This window comes from Gossypium hirsutum, chromosome A10 (genome assembly GCF_007990345.1).
Source record: "Gossypium hirsutum isolate 1008001.06 chromosome A10, Gossypium_hirsutum_v2.1, whole genome shotgun sequence".
Classification (NCBI taxonomy): Eukaryota; Viridiplantae; Streptophyta; class Magnoliopsida; order Malvales; family Malvaceae; genus Gossypium; species Gossypium hirsutum.
This window is the reverse complement of record NC_053433.1, coordinates 38,722,722-38,740,848: the sequence shown is the minus strand read 5'-3', so window position 1 is coordinate 38,740,848 and position 18,127 is coordinate 38,722,722. Positions and strand designations below refer to the sequence as shown.

Here is an 18,127-nt window from a genome sequence, read left to right as displayed (position 1 = left end):
TAAAACAAATATATATTTGATTTTAACCTAACCCTTTTTCCTTAAAAAATTACATTGAGAAATGGTTTTTCTTTATTGTAACAAATATGAATGTGGAAAGTATATGATATGTTAGTTAAGTATGAACTGACCTAAATTATTTATATTAATACTTGTAATGAATATCTTTTATATTACATAAAATATTATATTGAAATTTCCCCTTTTTCATGTCTGAATTAAGTTTAAGAATATTGCTGCCTCCTGTTTTCTGCTGCCTAAATTTTTATTGCTTTATAATTAAGTTTTATTTTTTAGTCATTACACAATTAATTGTCATTAGGGGCTGAAGTTATTACCAGGCTGCCTTTGATTGTCTTGTCCAGATATAAATGAATGTATCATGTTAATTGTTAAAGACTCTGCTTGAACTTGAGTCCAAAAGAAAATTAATATAACATTCATTTTTTAGCTTGATTCATTTCTCTCTATAATTAAATTAGCTTATTTCGGAAAATTAGAATCCATTATCTGGTTTTGATGTCTTTTAGGAATTCAGATAAGGTTAACCCAAAATATCTATGGCATATATACGAAGGCATATCAGATTTTTCTTTTGATTGCTACTTCACTAAAAAAAAACACTTTCTGTTTGGACCAGATTCAGCATCAGTTACTGCTTCCTGCTCCTCCTGCAACTATTGGTTCAACTGAAGCTGCCATTTAATCTTCGAATTAATATTTGGTACTGATATTGATAAAGTTTTTATATTTGCTTAAACTGAAATATATTTGGTGCTATTCTTATAATCTTACATTTGTTCTAGGTACTATCGAGCTCCTGAATTAATATTTGGTGCAACTAAATACACCACAACCATTGACATCTGTTCTAGGTACATGTTTCGTTGCTAAAATTTTTTCCTTATTTCTATGCATTTTCGGTTTAACTTACTTAACAAATTCTACTTTTTTGACTCCAACCTTTGTTTGCTGATGAGAGTGGAGTAGACCAGGTTGTTGAAATTATTAAGGTACGTTTTACTTCAAAATTCTAATTAATAATAGTTTTATTATGATGATTTTGGAAAAATTAATATTTTGGGGCTGCGATTTTGTATAGATTTAATTGCTGGTTGTGTTTGGAGTAGAACTATTTTGTTTCCAAATTATTTTTAAATTTTTTGCTTTTGAAAATATTTATAAATTAGTTACACTATAATAAGATTTTAATTTGATATGTTTTCTTTTTTAATTAAACTCAAATAATTTCACTCAATTTTATTCGATCGACTCAAATTTAATTTTACTTAACTCGATAAAATATTAAATTTAGTTAAGAAACTAAAATAATACTTATCATAAAATATTACTTCACTCAAATTTTTTTCATTCAAAAAATTACTTTTCAAAAAATAAAACTCAATTGATTCAATAGAATACTCACTGATGATTGTATTAGAAAAGTTGGAAGTATATCAAATTACCTAATTAAATTAAATTATATTTAAAGTTTCATTTTAAATATTTTTTTTTGAATCACGAAAACTAATTTTAATATTTTATTTTATTTTAACATTACCTAATTAAATTAAATTGTATTTAAAGTTTTATTTTAAATATTTCATTTTGTTTGAATCACGAAAAATAATTTTAATATTTTATTTTATTTTAACATTACCTAATTAAATTAAATTGTATTTAAAGTTTTATTTTAAATATTTCATTTTTTTGAATCACGAAAAATAATTTAAATATTTTATTTTATTTTAACATTACATAATTAAAATAAATTGTATTTAAAGTTTTATTTTAAATATTCTATTTTATTTCACTTTAATTTAATCACAAAAAATATTTTGTTTTCTTTAATTTTATTTTCAAATTACCTAATTAAATTAAATTTTATTTTCAAGTTCACCAGCAACTCACATAATTTACATAATTTGCATAATACATAACTTACATAATTTAAAGTTTGAATTTCATAACTTACATAATTTACATAACTTACATAATACATAACTTACATAATACATGACTTACATAATTTAAAGATCAAATTTCATAACTTATATAATTTACATAAAATTAACACACATGGAACTATATCCTAAAAGTCAAAACACAATAATACATTTAAATAATTGTATATATATTACTTTATGCCATACATAATACATAACTTACATAATTTACATAACTTACATAATACATAAATATATATCATATCATAACTTACATAACTTAATTATACTTATAAATAAACAACTTACCCGTGTAACTTATTGTCAACTTTAGACTTCAAGAACAACAAAATGGATAGGAGTTGGATAAATTTTGTCAAGGGTAAGCAACGAATATCGAAATGGAGTTCAAACTTTTCTAAATTTTGCATTTCAAAATGCAAGCCAAGAGAATATGATTCTATGCCCGTGTAAGAGGTGTGGCAACATCAATTGGCATTTTCGTGAAGTTGTCTATGAGCATCTAATTGTTGATGACTTTATTCGGGGGTATAAAAAATGGATTTTCCATGGAGAGTGTACATCTAGTGGAACTTCTTCAACGATTAATCCGACTTATCCTGATATTGCTTACCATCAATATGTTAGACAATATGACATGAAAGGTATGTTGCGGGATGCATTTAATATGCATAGTCATGGTGAGCAATCGTTTCCAACTGACTTTATTGCATCCGATGATTGTAATATTGGTGGAAATGTTTTTTGCGAAATAGGAACAAGTGCACATGATGAGGAGCCAAATGAAGAAGCGGCGAAGTTCTACAATTTACTTAATGAAATGAATGAAGAACTTTACGAGGGTTCAAAATATTCGAAATTGTCCATCTGTATTCGTCTATTTCACTTAAAATGTTTGGGAGGGTGGACCGAAAACTCTTTTACAATGCTGCTAGAGTTTATGAGAGAGATGTTTCCGTTTGCAAAAATCCCCCAGTCTTGTCAAGATATGAAGAGACTAATAAAAGATTTGGGCCTTGGGTATGATAAAATTCATAGTTTACCAAATGACTGCATGTTGTACTGGGGTGATCAGAAGAACCAACAGTCTTGTCATGTTTGCGGTAAGTCTCGTTCGATGAATGGAAATACAGAAGATGTGAATGCGGATGAAGGTGGGGCACAGTTAAGAAAAAAGCCAGTCAAAGTCTTACGATATTTTCCCCTAGTACCAAGACTTCAAAGGCTTTTCATGCCATCAAAGACGGCCGATTCTATGAGGTGGCATAATGATCAACGAACCGATGATGGATTATTAAGGCATCCAGCTGATTCTTTAGCTTAGAAATCGTTTGACAGTAAATTTCCAAGCTTTGCAAGCGATCCTCGGAATGTGAGGCTTGGGCTAGCAGCTAACGCCTTTAATCCTTTTAAAATCATGAGTACTTCGTACAGTACTTGGCCTGTAGTGCTTATTCCTTACAATTTGCCTCCATGGATTTGCATGAAGCAATCTTCATTTATTTTATCAATGATTATCCCTGGAGAGAAAGGTCCCAGAAATGATATTAACATCTATTTACAGCCACTTATTGAAGAATTAAAACAGTTATGGTTAGGTGTTGACACATATGATGTATTGAGAAAGGAGAACTTTAATTTACGTGCAGCTTTGTTGTGGACAATTAATGATTTCCCGGCTTATGTTAATTTATCGGGTTGGAGTACTAAAGGACTCTATGCCTGTCCTTGTTGTGCTACGCAAACTTGTTCGAAGTGGTTGTATAATGGGAAGAAGTTCTCTTACATGGGCCATCGTTGGTGGTTAGATGGAAATCATAAATTTAGATTTTAGAGGACTCTATTTGACGGTACTGAAGAGTACAAAGGAGTTCCTGAGCAGGCCGTTGGATCTGAAATCTTATTTATGTTAAAAGATATCAACTTCAGTTATGGGAATATGAATCAACCACCTAACACACAAACAAAGAGAAGATCGATGGATGAATCTGATGATGAATCTGACGAAGAGGATGATTCTAATGAGGCAGACTTGTGGAAAAAAAAGAGTATTTTTTTTAGTTGCCTTATTGGGGGCATAACATTTTACGTCACAATCTTGATGTCATGTGTGACAGCCTAAAGTTGACCCTAGTCGGGAAGTGGTTTCGGGACCGCTAAACCGAGTCACCGAAATGTTTGAATGTGATACTTATTGTGTAGAATATGTAATTATGAATGTGTGAAAATTTCAAGCTTCAATTTGGTTGATTTCATGTGTATTTAGTCAATAGGACTTATGTGAGAAAATTCTAAAATGTGATAGGTCAATGTGTGAGGACCTATTAGTGCATGTGGACAAAGGGGGGGACTTGCATGTCAAATTCCCCCCCTAATGAGTAGTGGCCGGCCATGACAAGGAAGGATGGGCAAAACATGTCATGAAACATGTTTTGTTAGTGGAAGAATAAAATAAGGAGTATGGGTAATAAAGAAATGGAAAACAAAAGAAAAAAAAATGTGTGTGTAGTGTTTGTCCCCCCCATTGCCGTGAGCTAAAGAAGAGAAAGGGGGGGATTTTGTTCATCCTTTTCTCATCTTCATGCTTGCCAAAAACTAGAAAGAAAAAACAAAGAAAAATTTTCTCATCCTTTGGTTCATCCTTGGCCAAAAATTTTAAGGAGGAAAGAAGAAGAAAGGTGAAGAGATTCGGCCATGCATGTAGCTAGGCTAAGGTATGTTTGATGATGTTCCATGAGAGGCATGCATGTTTTAGTTGTTAGCTTGAGTTCTACCTAACCCATGGTCTAAATCTTGCTATGTGATGGAAATGGCACTTGACCATGGATGAATCATTCTTGGTTGATGTTTGATGTTGTGGTGATGAGGCATGAGGATGAGTTAAGATTCGGCCTAGGTCGAGGTTGTGTTAATGCCATTGCATGCAAAATATGAAGCTTGTTAATGATGCATGTGATGATGGCTTGATGATTCTTGAACCTCCTTTTTAGCATTTTTTTTGTGTGTGTGAGCACATATGTGCATTGGTTGCTAAATGGAGAAGAATCGGCTAGCAAGATGTGTGCTAAGGCTTAATGTAACTTTGCATGTTAATGAGCAATGCATGTGTTAAATTGATGAAAAGGGGGAGGATGCTTTACTAGTGTGTATATGTGTGTATTAAGTGTTGAAATCGACCCCAAAAATGGACATGCATATTCAGCCAAGGGCAAAGAAATTAGCTAATATGTTGTGTTGATGCATGATTTTTGCATGTATGAGACTTTAATGTCTAATGTATAAATATGGGCTAAGTGCCTTGTGTTCATCTTTTGATGCCTAAATGATGAAATCAATTTATTTGTTTGATTAAGCTCAAGAGCAAAGGGGAAATAAAACCGATAAAGGGAAGGAAAAAGTGGTTGAATAGCTAGCGGAATCGTTCGACAACACCCGAGGTAAGTTCTTGAGTAAGAGAGCTTAAATTTCGATGTGATTAAATCATGCTCTATGTGTGGCTATTGAGCCGAATGTGCAAGGACAATATGTGCCTTGTGTTTGAGTTTCGTAAACGAAAATGAAATATGAATGTGCTATGAATTATTGTTAGATGTGCATGATTAATTGAATGCTGTCCGGGCTAAGTCCCGAAGGCTTTGTGCTAAGTGAATATATCCGGACTAAGATCCGAAGGCCTTTGTGCAAGATACTAAATCCGGGTTAAGTCCCGAGGGCATTCGTGCGAGTTATTAAAGCCGGGTTAAGTCCCGAAGGCATTCGTGCGAGTTGTTAAATCCGGGTTACGTCCCGAAGGCATGGTGTGAGTTACTAAAACCGGGCTATGTCCCGAAGGCATTTGAACGAGGAGCTATATCCGGTTAAATCCCGAAGGTACGTGATTTGGTAATGAATGAGCTTGCTGTAAAATTCCAGCGAATACTCGAAAAACATCCCAATATGGGGATATGTTACGTATGTGTTGAATTAAATCGAGCCCTTACAAATAAATGTTCGCTCAGTTGATAAACGAGCTATCGGCCTTCGGCTAAGTTAGTCTATTGTGTATGTGCATAAGGGTTGTTAATGTTGTGAAGCAAGTTTAATATCGATAAATTGCGTATTATGAAATATTCCGTTTAGCTAAATGTGTGATATTCTTTGTTTATGCTGGAATTCCTTGCTCAAACTTACTAAGCATAAATTGCTTACTCGTTACATTGCTCCTCTGTTTTATAGATTTTTGGTTCTCCAGCTATCGGACTCGGGATCTTGAAGTCGAAGTCGCCCACACTATCAAAGGCTCTTTTGGGTACTATTTTGGTTGAATTTTGTTATGGCATGTATAGGACTACCCATTGTTGTCTTTCGAGTACTTTATGAAATGTATAAGTGTACAGCCATGCGAAAATGGCTTGTAGAAGTGGAGTATGGCATTAGACCATTCGTATTTATGAATGTATAGATGGTTTCATGATGTAACTATGTTGGAATGGAAGTGTTGAGCAAATGATCAGCCACTAGAATGGCTAAGTATGATCATATGTGGGCTTATGTATGACAAGGCCCTAGTTGGTCCATGAAACCCCAAATTAGGTAAGGTTCACTTTGAAAACAGAAGCTGATAGCAGCAGTGGTGTGGATTGGAAAAATCACAAGATTTCGTAGGAGTGGAATTAAATAGTGAATAAATTATGTAATCGAACCTTGATGAATCTACTTTCATATGGAAGTAACGAAACAATTATAGGAACAGTACAGAAAGAGATATTCGGGTTCTTGTGGAACAGGGCCAGAACAGTTTCTAGATTCACTGTTCCGCCTTTGGAAATTCACTATAAATTGACCAGAGATATTTAGGGGTCATACCATATATGTATGGATTCCTCTCTGAGTCTAGTTTCCATAGAAACAAACGGCATCAGTATTGAAGCTCTGTGCAGAGAGATATCCCAGTCGTAATGGGAAAAGGTCAGTGTAGTCGACCCCTGTAACATGGGAGACTTTGACTAATAAACTGTACTAATTGGCCCGACCAAAAATTCTAGAAAAAAATCCATAGGTGGGGACATGAGTCTAGTTTCAGGGAAAAATCACAAAACTGATTTTTGAGTTGTGAAACTCAAGATATGATTTTTGAAGCGACTAGTACTCAGACTGGGCAGTGTCTAGAAAAAAAATTTTCAAAGTTTGTTAACATCTCGTGTCCGACTCCGGTGTCGGTCTCGGGTTCGGGGTGTTACATTTTATTGGTATCAGAGCTACTGTTTAGTCGATTCTAGGACTACCGTAATGTTTTGGGTCTAGCTATACATGCCATTTTATGTGATTACTTGATAGTGTGGTGATTTCTGACAATCGTAAATGTGTTTATTTATAGTAATGGATCCCGATCGTGACCGAGAAGTAGCTGATGATCTTGAGAGTGTAGCGCCTGCTCCCGCACAAGGGACAGTGCCGGCGGACTCTCAACCTAATGCTAGTAATCAGAATGATGAAGCTAGACAAGCATTCTATAGCGTGATGAATGATTGGTTTAACCAATACATTCGAACTAATATGGCTGTTCCACAACCTCCATTCCCGACAAATACTACCCCCGCACCTACAATACCACCGGTAACGGACCAAATAAGGTCAAATAAGCCCCCAGTTGATAGAATCCGAAAACATGGGGCTACTGAATTTAAGGCTATGGATAGCGATGATGCCGAGCAAGCTGAATTTTGGCTGGACAACACTATCCGGGTACTCGATGAGCTATCTTGTACACCCGATGAATGCCTAAAGTGTGCTATCTCCTTGCTACGTGATTCTGCCTACTATTGGTGGAGTACTCTGACTTCTATTGTGCCCCGAGAGCAAGTAACTTGGGAGTTTTTCCAAACTGAGTTTCGGAAAAAGTATATCAGTCAGAGATTTGTTGATAAAAAACGGAAGGAATTTCTTGAGCTTAAGCAAGGCTCCACGTCGGTTACTGATTACGAGCGAAAATTTGTTAGACTTAGCAAATACGCTCGGGAATGTGTTTCGTCCGAAGCTATTATGTGTAAACGCTTCGAGGATGGGCTGAATGAAGATATAAAAATGTTCGTTGGCGTTCTTGAAATACAAGAGTTCGTGGTACTTGTTGAACGAGCTTGTAAAGCCGAAGAGCTTAGAAAAGAAAAGCAAAGAGTTGATGAGGGAACTGGAGAGTTTCGTAAAAGATCCTCGGGGAGGTCTCTTCAACAGGCATCGAAGAGATTTCGAGATGATGCGGGCCAGTTTAGAGGCACTTCGGGCCTTTTTGGACGAGATCGTGATCGACCCCCTGTGGGTACACGAGGCACTTCGGTCGCCAGTGTTGGGAATGAACGTCGAGACAGGACGAAATGCCGATATTGCGGTAAATGGCATTCGGGGAGTTGTAGATTTCCTGACCGCTCCTGTTACAAATGCGGGTCAGTGGACCACTTCATTAAAGATTGCCCGAGGTTGTCGGGGCAGAATGCAAATCAGAGTGGGAGACCGGGTGCTACCACTGCTCGAGGTAGACCATCTGGAAATATGGGCAATGCTGGTGGTGGTCAGAGAGGATCTAGAGATGATATAACCAGATCCGAAGCCCGTGCGCCTGCTAGAGCTTATGCTATACGTGCCCGCGAGGATGCTTCTTCGCCTGATGTTATTACCGGTACATTCACCCTCTTTGATACTAATGTAATTGCTTTGATTGACCCCGGTTCTACTCATTCTTACATATGTGAAACCTTAGCATCCAGTAAGACTTTACCTATTGAGTCTACTGAGTTCGTAATTCGGGTGTCAAATCCCTTGGGTCGTTACGTGCTTGTCGACAAAGTGTGTAAGAAATGTCCCCTGGAAATTCAAGGTTCCTGTTTCCCGGCGAACTTGATGCTCTTGCCGTTTGATGAATTTGATGTTATCCTTGGTTTGGATTGGTTGACCGCGCATGATGCGATTGTGAATTGCAAGAGCAAGACTATTGATTTGAGATGCGCAAATAACGAAGTAGTCCGAATTGAGTCTGCGGACTTAGAGGGGATGCCAGCTGTAATATCAGCAATGTTGGCACAGAAATATGTAAGAAAAGGGTGCGAAGCATACCTTGCGTATGTACTTGGTGACAAAGAATTAGAAAAGAAACCCGAATCTGTGCCGGTGGTTTGTGAATACCCGGATGTTTTTCCGGAAGAATTACCGGGTTTACCACCTGTTCGGGAGGTAGAGTTTGGTATTGAGCTTGTACCTGGGACTACGCCGATTTCGATAGCTCCGTATCGTATGGCACCAACCGAGTTAAAGGAGTTGAAAGCTCAGTTGCAAGAACTGACGGATAGAGGTTTCGCTCGACCAAGTTTCTCACCTTGGGGTGCACCAGTATTGTTCGTGAAAAAGAAGGACGGAACCATGAGGTTGTGCATTGACTATCGTCAGCTGAATAAAGTGACGATAAAGAACAAATATCCGTTGCCGCGCATCGATGATTTGTTCGACCAACTGAAGGGAGCCTCAGTGTTCTCAAAAATAGATTTGAGATCGGGCTATTATCAGTTGCGAATCCGAGATTCAGATATTCCCAAAACTGCCTTCAGAACGAGATATGGTCACTACGAATTCTTAGTGATGCCGTTTGGGCTCACTAATGCCCCTGCAGTATTTATGGATTTGATGAATCGGATCTTCAGACCGTATTTGGATCGGTTCGTAGTGGTGTTCATTGATGACATTTTGGTCTATTCAAGAGACGAGACCGAACATGCTGAGCATCTGAGGCTAGTGCTGCAAATTTTGCGGGATAAGCAGTTATATGCTAAGTTCAGTAAGTGTGAGTTCTGGTTAAGAGAGGTTAGCTTCTTGGGTCATGTGGTATCCGCGTCGGGTATTCGAGTTGACCCAAACAAGATTTCAGCCATACTTGACTGGAAACCTCCGAGAAATGTTACTAAAGTTCGGAGCTTTTTGGGGCTCGCCGGTTATTACCGACGATTTGTGAAAGGTTTCTCGATGATAGCCACACCAATGACGAAGCTACTTCAAAAGGATGTTAAGTTCGAGTGGACGGAGAAATGTCAGAAAAGTTTCGACCAACTGAAAACTCATTTGACTGAAGCTCCAATTTTGGTGCAACCCGAATCAGGTAAAGAGTTTGTCATTTATAGTGACACATCCCTACTTGGGTTGGGTTGCGCATTGATGCAAGAAGGTCGAGTCGTGGCCTATGCGTCGAGACAATTGAAGCCACACGAGAGGAATTATCCGACCCATGATCTCGAACTAGCTGTCATCGTGGTTGCTTTAAAAATATGGCGACATTATCTGTTTGGTGAGAAGTGCCATGTATTTTCGGATCACAAAAGTCTCAAATATTTGATGACTCAACGAGAATTGAATCTGCGACAAAGACGTTGGCTTGAGTTGTTGAAAGATTACGAGCTTGTCATTGATTACCACCCGGGAAAGGCTAACGTGGTTGCGGACGCCTTAAGCCGGAAGTCATTGTTTGCTTTTCGAGCGATGAACGTGCATTTGTCTGTTCTACCAGACAGTGTGTTAGTAGCTGAATTAAAAGCTAAACCATTGTTGACTCACCAAATTCGTGAAGCTCAGAAAGTCGATGATGAATTGGTTGCAAAACGGGCTAAGTGTTTTCCGAACGAGGAATCGGAGTTTCAAATTGATGATGATGATTGTTTGAGGTTCAGAAATCGTTTGTGTGTTCCAAGGAATTCGGAACTCATTTCGATGATTCTGAACGAAGCCCATTGTAGCCGAATGTCAATTCACCCGGGGAGTACGAAAATGTACAATGATTTGAAACGTCAATTTTGGTGGCATGGTATGAAACGGGACATCTCTGACTTTGTTTCGAGATGTTTAATATGTCAACAAGTGAAAGCGGAACATCAAGTGCCTTCAGGATTACTCCAGCCGATCATGATACCCGAGTGGAAATGGGATCGAGTCACAATGGACTTTGTGTCCGGACTGCCCTTGTCAGCAAGTAAGAAGGATGCGATATGGGTTATTGTTGATAGACTGACTAAGTCGGCTCATTTCATCCCCGTACGTACGGATTTTTCATTGGAGAAACTAGCTGAATTGTACGTTTATCAAATTGTGAGATTACACGGGGTACCTGTTTCTATCGTGTCGGATAGAGATCCGAGATTCACCTCACGATTTTGGAAGAAATTGCAAGAAGCTCTGGGTACCAAGCTGCATTTTAGCACTGCTTTTCACCCCCAAACCGATGGTCAATCCGAGAGGATAATTCAGTTACTTGAGGATATGTTGAGATGTTGCATCCTCGAGTTCAGTAGTTCATGGGAACGGTATTTACCTTTGATTGAATTCGCTTACAACAATAGTTTTCAATCAAGTATTAAGATGGCACCTTACGAGGCTTTGTACGGTCGTAAATGCCGTACACCATTGTTTTGGACCGAGCTCGGTGAAAGCAAAATTTTCGGAGTTGATTTGATTAGAGATGCTGAACAGAAAGTAAAGGTAATCCGTGAAAGTCTGAAGGTAGCCACGGATCGTCAGAAATCGTATGCAGATTTGAAACGAAAAGACATCGAGTATCAGGTGGGAGACAAAGTGTTCCTTAAGGTTTCACCTTGGAAAAAGATACTCAGGTTCGGCCGTAAGGGCAAGTTGAGCCCAAGATTCATTGGGCCGTACAAAATCTCCGAACGAGTTGGTCCGGTTGCGTATAGATTGATTTTGCCTCCGGAGCTTGAAAAGATTCATGACGTCTTTCATGTTTCGATGCTTCGACGCTATCGATCTGATCCATCGCATATAATTAGCCCATCAGAGGTTGAAATTCAAGTCGACATGAGCTATGAAGAAGAACCGATGCGTATCCTAGCTCGTGAAGTGAAGGAGTTGCGAAACAAAAGAGTTCCGCTAGTAAAGGTGTTATGGCTCAAACACGGGATCGAGGAAGCAACTTGGGAGACCGAGAGCTCGATGAAAGAACGATACCCAAACCTATTTACCGGTAAGATTTTCGGGGACGAAAATTTCTTAAGTGGGGGAGAGTTGTGACAGCCCAAAGTTGACCCTAGTCGGGAAGTGGTTTCGGGACCGCTAAACTGAGTCACCGAAATGTTTGAATGTGATACTTATTGTGTAGAATATGTAATTATGAATGTGTGAAAATTTCAAGCTTCAATTTGGTTGATTTCATGTGTATTTAGTCAATAGGACTTATGTGAGAAAATTCTAAAATGTGATAGGTCAATGTGTGAGGACCTATTAGTGCATGTGGACAAAGGGGGGGACTTGCATGTCAAATTCCCCCCCTAATGAGTAGTGGCCGGCCATGACAAGGAAGGATGGGCAAAACATGTCATGAAACATGTTTTGTTAGTGGAAGAATAAAATAAGGAGTATGGGTAATAAAGAAATGGAAAACAAAAGAAAAAAAAATGTGTGTGTAGTGTTTGTCCCCCCATTGCCGTGAGCTAAAGAAGAGAAAGGGGGGGATTTTGTTCATCCTTTTCTCATCTTCATGCTTGCCAAAAACTAGAAAGAAAAAACAAAGAAAAATTTTCTCATCCTTTGGTTCATCCTTGGCCAAAAATTTTAAGGAGGAAAGAAGAAGAAAGGTGAAGAGATTCGGCCATGCATGTAGCTAGGCTAAGGTATGTTTGATGATGTTCCATGAGAGGCATGCATGTTTTAGTTGTTAGCTTGAGTTCTACCTAACCCATGGTCTAAATCTTGCTATGTGATGGAAATGGCACTTGACCATGGATGAATCATTCTTGGTTGATGTTTGATGTTGTGGTGATGAGGCATGAGGATGAGTTAAGATTCGGCCTAGGTGGAGGTTGTGTTAATGCCATTGCATGCAAAATATGAAGCTTGTTAATGATGCATGTGATGATGGCTTGATGATTCTTGAACCTCCTTTTTAGCATTTTTTTTGTGTGTGTGAGCACATATGTGCATTGGTTGCTAAATGGAGAAGAATCGGCTAGCAAGATGTGTGCTAAGGCCGAATGTAACTTTGCATGTTAATGAGCAATGCATGTGTTAAATTGATGAAAAGGGGGAGGATGCTTTACTAGTGTGTATATGTGTGTATTAAGTGTTGAAATCGACCCCAAAAATGGACATGCATATTCGGCCAAGGGCAAAGAAATTAGCTAATATGTTGTGTTGATGCATGATTTTTGCATGTATGAGACTTTAATGTCTAATGTATAAATATGGGCTAAGTGCCTTGTGTTCATCTTTTGATGCCTAAATGATGAAATCAATTTATTTGTTTGATTAAGCTCAAGAGCAAAGGGGAAATAAAACCGATAAAGGGAAGGAAAAAGTGGTTGAATAGCTAGCGGAATCGTTCGACAACACCCGAGGTAAGTTCTTGAGTAAGAGAGCTTAAATTTCGATGTGATTAAATCATGCTCTATGTGTGGCTATTGAGCCGAATGTGCAAGGACAATATGTGCCTTGTGTTTGAGTTTCGTAAACGAAAATGAAATATGAATGTGCTATGAATTATTGTTAGATGTGCATGATTAATTGAATGCTGTCCGGGCTAAGTCCCGAAGGCTTTGTGCTAAGTGAATATATCCGGACTAAGATCCGAAGGCCTTTGTGCGAGATACTAAATCCGGGTTAAGTCCCGAGGGCATTCGTGCGAGTTATTAAAGCCGGGTTAAGTCCCGAAGGCATTCGTGCGAGTTGTTAAATCCGGGTTACGTCCCGAAGGCATGGTGTGAGTTACTAAAACCGGGCTATGTCCCGAAGGCATTTGAACGAGGAGCTATATCCGGTTAAATCCCGAAGGTACGTGATTTGGTAATGAATGAGCTTGCTGTAAAATTCCAGCGAATACTCGAAAAACATCCCAATATGGGGATATGTTACGTATGTGTTGAATTAAATCGAGCCCTTACAAATAAATGTTCGCTCAGTTGATAAACGAGCTATCGGCCTTCGGCTAAGTTAGTCTATTGTGTATGTGCATAAGGGTTGTTAATGTTGTGAAGCAAGTTTAATATCGATAAATTGCGTATTATGAAATATTCCGTTTAGCTAAATGTGTGATATTCTTTGTTTATGCTGGAATTCCTTGCTCAAACTTACTAAGCATAAATTGCTTACTCGTTACATTGCTCCTCTGTTTTATAGATTTTTGGTTCTCCAGCTATCGGACTCGGGATCTTGAAGTCGAAGTCGCCCACACTATCAAAGGCTCTTTTGGGTACTATTTTGGTTGAATTTTGTTATGGCATGTATAGGACTACCCATTGTTGTCTTTCGAGTACTTTATGAAATGTATAAGTGTACAGCCATGCGAAAATGGCTTGTAGAAGTGGAGTATGGCATTAGACCATTCGTATTTATGAATGTATAGATGGTTTCATGATGTAACTATGTTGGAATGGAAGTGTTGAGCAAATGATCAGCCACTAGAATGGCTAAGTATGATCATATGTGGGCTTATGTATGACAAGGCCCTAGTTGGTCCATGAAACCCCAAATTAGGTAAGGTTCACTTTGAAAACAGAAGCTGATAGCAGCAGTGGTGTGGATTGGAAAAATCACAAGATTTCGTAGGAGTGGAATTAAATAGTGAATAAATTATGTAATCGAACCTTGATGAATCTACTTTCATATGGAAGTAACGAAACAATTATAGGAACAGTACAGAAAGAGATATTCGGGTTCTTGTGGAACAGGGCCAGAACAGTTTCTAGATTCACTGTTCCGCCTTTGGAAATTTACTATAAATTGACCAGAGATATTTAGGGGTCATACCATATATGTATGGATTCCTCTCTGAGTCTAGTTTCCATAGAAACAAACGGCATCAGTATTGAAGCTCTGTGCAGAGAGATATCCCAGTCGTAATGGGAAAAGGTCAGTGTAGTCGACCCCTGTAACATGGGAGACTTTGACTAATAAACTGTACTAATTGGCCCGACCAAAAATTCTTGAAAAAAATCCATAGGTGGGGACATGAGTCTAGTTTCAGGGAAAAATCACAAAACTGATTTTTGAGTTGTGAAACTCAAGATATGATTTTTGAAGCGACTAGTACTCAGACTGGGCAGTGTCTGGAAAAAAAATTTTCAAAGTTTGTTAACATCTCGTGTCCGACTCCGGTGTCGGCCTCGGGTTCGGGGTGTTACATCATGCATATTAAGAAGAATGTCTGCGAAAACATAATTGGGACAATTTTGAATGTCGATGGAAAATTAAAAGACAATCTTCAGAGTTGACCTGATTTAGTTGACATGAGAATTCAGCCCGATCTTCATCCTCAAGTACTTTCGAATGGGAAATATCGGTTGTTGCCTTCTATTTTTTCAATGTCAATGAAAGAGAAAGAGGTGTTCTGCATGGTGTTGAATGATATAAAGGTCCCAGATGCGTATGCGTCAAATATATCTCGATGTGTGAGTCTTAAAGATCAAAGATTATATTCATTAAAATCACATGATTACCACATCTTGATGCAAGATTTACTCCCAGTTGCTTTACAGTGCTATATGTCAAAAAATGTGACGTCTTGTATAATTGAACTATCCAATATAATGAAAGCTATTTGTGAAAAAGTTTTGGATATTGAAGAACTTGAGAAAGTACAGGATCGAGCCGCTTTGACTTTATGCAATTTGGAGAAGATCTTTCCACCTTCCTTCTTCACTATTATGGTGCACTTGGTAATCCATCTCCCTCACGAAGCAATACTTGGTGGACCGTTTTTTGTCGATGGATGTATCCTATAGAATGGTGCTAATTTATTTGTCAAGTATTCATTCATTCGCCTCTATACATTTAGTTACAGCTTTTGATAAATATTGTATATTGTGTTTAGGTTCCTAAGCAAATTGAAGGCTTATTGTCACAATAAGCGTTATCCAGAAGGATCAATTGCTGAAGGCTACTTGGCAGAGGAGTGCATGACCTTCTGTTCTAGATATTTAGAAGATGTTGAAACACGATTGAATATACCAAGTAGAAATGCTGGGCTCAATGATCATAACTTGGCCGAAACTTATTTATTCCAAAGTTATGGAGAACCAATCGGTAAAGTTGAAATTGCAGAATTAGATGATATATCGTGGATACAAGCACATTGATATGTACTTTTTCACCACGATTCAGTTGAACCGTTATTCAAGTAAGTTCTAAAATTTCCTCACATATTCGTCGTTTTGATTTGTTTATCTTCTAACCAATTAAACTTGTTTTTAACATAGTGAGTTCAAACAAATTTTGAGATCTCGTGCACGCTCTCGAAGATTACAACATCGAGAGATTAATAAGTTATTCACAGAATCTTTTCATGAATGGTTAAGCCAAACGATATGTAACTGAAGTTAATAAGTTACATATAATCGCGAAATTTAGTTAATCAAATAAGAATATTTTTACATAATACATTTATAATTACTCAATTTACTTTTGATTCAATAGGTTTGGAGTGGGAAGGACGTCAATGATGAAATTAAATGGCTTTCTCAAGGTCCGAACTGAGTAATAAAAAGATATAGTGCCTTTCTCATCAATGAATACGGATTTCATACAAAATATCATGAGAGAATGAGGAGAACTCAAAATTGTGGAATTGCTGTTAATTCTTCAATTATGCTAGTGCTAGAGACAGTAATCCGGTTGAGGGTAATGTGGAGTATTACGGACTTCTTACCGACATTATTGAGTTGGATTATTATGGCAGATGGAAAGTTGTCTTATTTCGGTGTGATTGGGCTGATGTTAATACTGCTACGGAATTAAAAAAGATCAATTTGGTTTTACAATGGTTAATTTCTCTCGCTTGATTCACACTGGACAACAATTGATGGACGAGCCATATGTATTTTCTTCTCAAGTGAAACAAGTTTTTTATTCGAAAGATCCAACTGATGAGGGTTGGTATGTTGTACTCCGGAACACCCCTAGAGACTTGTTTGACATGGGTGATGGAAGTAGTGATGACATCGTCGAAAGATTAGAAACATTACCTTTTCCAAAACAAAACTTAGATGAAAATATCCCTAGTACTAGTACACAACATCAATGGGTTCGACATGATATGGATGAAGATATTTACGAATAATGATGTAGTAAGATTTTACGATTTTTTTAATTATACGTAATATTATAATTTTAATCTTGGTCATGTTATATAATTTAACTATTTTATATGTACTATTATTGTTGTAATTTGTTACTAAAACTTCAACTATTTTATGTGTATTGCAGGAAAAATGCGTAGAAGAAGATTACGAGATTTAAGTATTGTCCAGAATACTTCAAATTCGAAAGAAGCAAATAGTGAACAGCAAACAGTTGTTGGATCTTCGAATATGCCGGAGACACTTGACGAGCCTACAGAATTTCAAAGTAATGTTAAGTTCATTTTACATGTGTTGACTTTTATTATTGATTTATTTGTCAATTTTAATATAATAATAATATACCATTTTTCAGCTGAAAGTGATGGGACGTGTAGAGGTCGAGGACGTACGCTGCTTAAAGATTTATACGGCTTAAATCCTGTCGAGCGTGTCAAAGTAAGTAGAAACAGTCATGGTCAGCCTGTTGGATCTGAAGCTCGACTTTTAGCAGGCTATTTGGGCATTATATCACGAAATGCCAATATGTTGCCCATCAACTACGAATCATGGCATCACATGTTTGATAGCAACAAAAATCAAGCTCTTGATAATATTAAGGTAACAAAACGTGAATGTAATTTATAATACTTTGGTTTAAGTTTCATTTATATTTACATTCTAAACTTGTGTTTTTTTAGGAGAGATTTGCTTTAGAGGTCTCTGATGACTATATCAAGAAGGCATTGGGTAAAAAATAAAGAGACCATAAAAGCAATTTGAAAAAACTATATTTTAAGAAAGACATAAGCCTCGAGGAAAATTGAGAAATGTCCCGCCGGGAATGCTGAGGTACCAATGGGAAGATGCGGTTAGATTCTGGAATTCAAAGAAAGGAGAGGTATTATGTATTTCCAAACTCTTATATATAGTGTTTACTATATATATAATAATCATTTCATTATGTAGGACCGTGAGCGAGTTGGAACAAGCAGCAGGCAAAAACAAAAATTCACGCACACGGCAGGGTCGAGAAGTTTTGCTTCTGTAGCTGAGGCCGAGGTATTATGAATTTATTAATTCTTTCAA

General features: G+C 37.5%; 2 long non-coding RNA genes across 2 annotated transcripts; both read left to right on the top strand.

Annotated features, from left to right (window-relative positions):
* Positions 1-616: 616 nt before the first annotated feature.
* On the top strand, positions 617-17,345 carry LOC121208372 (uncharacterized). Its single transcript, XR_005903366.1, has 3 exons — positions 617-724; positions 807-1,013; positions 17,187-17,345. It is a non-coding gene; the product is annotated as an uncharacterized lncRNA (long non-coding RNA).
* Positions 17,346-17,607: 262 nt separating this feature from the next.
* On the top strand, positions 17,608-17,856 carry LOC121208373 (uncharacterized). The gene is made up of 2 exons (XR_005903372.1): positions 17,608-17,659; positions 17,740-17,856. It is a non-coding gene; the product is annotated as an uncharacterized lncRNA (long non-coding RNA).
* The last annotated feature ends 271 nt before the right edge of the window (positions 17,857-18,127 follow it).